This window comes from Hyperolius riggenbachi, chromosome 10 (assembly GCF_040937935.1).
Source record: "Hyperolius riggenbachi isolate aHypRig1 chromosome 10, aHypRig1.pri, whole genome shotgun sequence".
Taxonomy (NCBI): domain Eukaryota; kingdom Metazoa; phylum Chordata; class Amphibia; order Anura; family Hyperoliidae; genus Hyperolius; species Hyperolius riggenbachi.
In genome coordinates, this window is record NC_090655.1 from 185,920,764 (window position 1) to 185,924,492 (window position 3,729).

Here is a 3,729-nt window from a genome sequence, read left to right on the forward strand (position 1 = left end):
ATGCCGCAGCTTGTTATACCGAAACACTCCTAGTGAGCATCGCATAGGCGGTGCATTGCCATGTTACAAAGTAGCTCAATGCACCACTGTGAACATGGCTTAAAGAGACTCTGTAACAAAAAAAAGTTCCCCTGGGGAGTACTCACCTCGGGAGGTGGAAGCCTCAGGGTCCCAATAAGGCTTCCCTATCCCCTGTAGCTGCAGGCAATCCAGCGCTGGCTCCCTCGAAGCGTCTCGCAATCCTGGCTCGACAAGCCTGACAAGGCTTTGTATATTTACCTTCTCTGGCTCCAGCGGGGGCGCTGTTGCGACTCTCAGCATGGAGATAGGCAAAAATAGCCAATCTTTGTTGGGTCCACTCTACTATGCAGACACAGGAGACTTGCGCCTGCGCAGTAGAGCGGACCGACAGCGATTGGCTATTTCCGCCTATCTCCGAGCGAAGAGCCGATACTGCGCCTGCTCTGGAGCCGGGAAGGTAAATATTTACATCCCGCTGTTTAGAGAGGCACAGCGAGACCACAGTGGGACACAGGGGGACGGGGGAAGCCTCAATAGGATCTGGAGGCTTCCTCCACCTGTGGTGAGTACCCCCTAGGGCAGTGTTTCTCAACATTTTATTGGTATGTACCCCTTTTAAAACCCTGTACTCACCAAGTACCCCCAAGCATAGTAAACATTATCACAAGTACCCCTTGACAAATATATATTTAATTGTAGTACATTATAATTAGTTCTAAACCATTTCCAAGCCTTTACTATTGCTTTTAATTAGCTAAAACACTAATTTGGGGTTGTTTAAAATAAGATTTATCATTGTCTAAAACTCTAAATTTGTTGTTCTTGGCTAAGTATATCAAGCCTGTGTACCCCCTAGAACCATTAGAAGTACCCACGTTGAGAACCTAGGCCCTAGGGGAACTTTGTTTTGTTACAGGCTTTCTTTAACTAGTGGGAAAATGAGCACTATAGTAGTCAATAGCAGTGTTTTTCAGCAACACTATAGCCAGGACCGGATTTTCCATAAGACACGGTAGGCACATGCCTACAGTCACCTTAGGTGGGAGAGGCGGCTCCCCTCCTCAGATTACTGACCTCAGGAGCTTATTGACTAAACCCTGCCTCATATCACTAACCTCAAGCACTAATGGCCCATACTCACGAGGGACTTTTGTCGCCTCAACACACGGCGCGCGCGTGTTGCAGCGACAGGTCGCTCGTGAGTATGGGCCGCCGCACGCGCGCGCACCCCGAACTGTCGCCCGCCACTCATGTCGCCATGCGATTGAAAGTTTCAATCGCATGGCGACAGTCGCCGCCGCACCTCCCCCGCAACTGTCGCTAGTCCGCGTGAGTACGCGGACTAGCGACAGCAACCTCCATTGAGGTGAATGAAGCTTCCGGCGGGGGGGAGGAGGAACGTCGGCGACAGCTTCCGTCTCGCCGCTGGTCCCTCTTCCGCGTGTGTACGCGGAGGGACCTGGAGAGAAGCTGTCGCCGGCCTGTCGCTAGCACGCTCACGTGTGCTGGCGACAGGCCACTTCTGCAGCCCGTGAGTACGGGCCATTACACCCTAATCCTTGTCTCCTGTCACTATGGATGTTATGAGCCAGTGATTAGTGTGTAAGATTCTAAGGACAGTTAGTGACATAACACAGGAATTAGAGTTTGGATTATTTTTACTTGGGGTGTGGCCTGTGTTCAGGGGTGGAGCTTAGGGTGCCAGAACACTTGTGCCTACAGGCCTCTGAGTAGTAAATCCGGCCCTGATTATAGCATGTACCCTGTTATTAATAATGACTAAGGTTGGATTTATACTTTTTCTGCTCCAAGTCAAAGTTTATGTCTCTCTCCTTATATGTGCATCAGGCCCACCTCCCATTCCATGTGAAGCCCATTCTTCCATTCGGAACATCTTGTACAGCAGCCCCTCTCTTTCCCTTCAGCAGCAGTTCTCCTCTCACTTGTGTTGCTCCTCATTTGCAGCCTTCCATTTGCAGACTCCTCTTCCACGTGCAGCAACCTTTCTTCCTTGCCCAGCTGCCCAGTTGGGCAGCAACTGCCCTAAGCCTGGGCTTTTGTGGCCTTTCCAGAAATCTGGCCCTGTTGATGACTGTGTTGTTTAAGTATCCTCTACTGTCAGTTATAGCATCTCACGTGCCCTTTAATGCCGGCATATTCAAAGTACGACCTGGACCACCAAGCCTTTTCAGGTGGCCCCTAATGCTCTCTACAGTTGTTAATTCCATGTGGCCCGCAGGCCATAGCTGCAGTACCACATGCAGGAGCCACATTGTGTCGCAGCTCCACCTCCCCTTTTGGTTGCCGGTAGGTCATCATCCGCCATTGTAGCAGTAGCAGCCACTTATTAGAAGTCAGACTATGCCAACAGCAGTAAGGCCTCATTCACATCTAAAAAGGCAAAACGGGAGCGATGTACCGCGATCGCTCCAGAAAATGCTGCAAGTTAAATGTTTGCGATTGGCGCTAATCACAAAATACCTGCAATCAGCGCCAATCGTGGCAGTTAGAACACTGCCATAGGATAACATAGCGCTAGCACTTTAGTGATTAGCGGGAATCGCCCGCTAATCACGTGAGTGTGAATGCGCCCTAACAGCCACGAATTAGTAGCTGCCACTGTGCTAACTGCACATGCTATTTGGGATATTTCCAGGGGAAATGTTTTATTTGACAAAATGTCACAGAAATAGTGTACCTAACACCATTCAGCAAAAATTATGCTTCATTTTGCTAGATCGGATCCCTGGCACTCTCAAGAATGGAGATGTGGCCCTGGGCCTAAAATGTTAGGACACCCCTGTTATAATGCATACTTATTTGTTAGGAATAATCCATAATTTAAATACTATTTCCACATTCCGTGATACTTCATAACGTATGTTAATTTATGATTTATTATCTGATTAATGTTAAATCTTACGGTACTGGAATGTGTTGACTTAGAACCTAGGGTTCACAGGACCAGTGAGCAAAGTAAATTTGTTGGGCACAAGAAGCACATAGCAAAACACTGTCAAACACAGCCCCTCGTGGGTGGCGGCACAGCGTTTGCTCAAATGTATTAATAGCGCAGGACGCAATAGCACAGGACGCGATTGCGGGCTGGAGCGCGGAAAAAGATACGCGTGGCTCAGGGCCCGCAGGCACAGCTGCTGTTGATTTACAAGCAGTAACAAAAGTACCTGTCGGTGGGAGAACGGAGGATCGTGAAGGACCGGCACGGGACAGGAAGGCTGCACGGGGCTGGCAGAAGCCCCAGGTAAGTGAAACACTTTGTTTTATTCCAATTTTCAGTTCCGTGAAAAAAGTAAGCAGTTACAATCTGACAGAACTGACAGGTTTTGGGCCAGTCCCTCACCTCATGGGGGATTCTCAGGGTTTTCTTTGTTTACAACAGCATTTCCTGAACAGCAGTTTTACTGCCAAAATAGTAAGATACCAGCTAGCCACCCCACTCACTTGCACAATATTTTGTCAGTTAGAGTTTGAAAACAAAGAAATCCCTGAGAATCCCCCATGATGATGATGGACTAGCCCAAAACCTGCCAGTTCTGTCAGACTTTAATTCTACTTCAAAATGTATACAGAATAAGATTGAAAGACAGTATTATAGATATTGTGTGAGATGATACCAGCGAGCAATACATTTCAGATTATACAAAGGTTTATCTGCAGATCCCACACTATATGAGGGTGTTTAGTGCA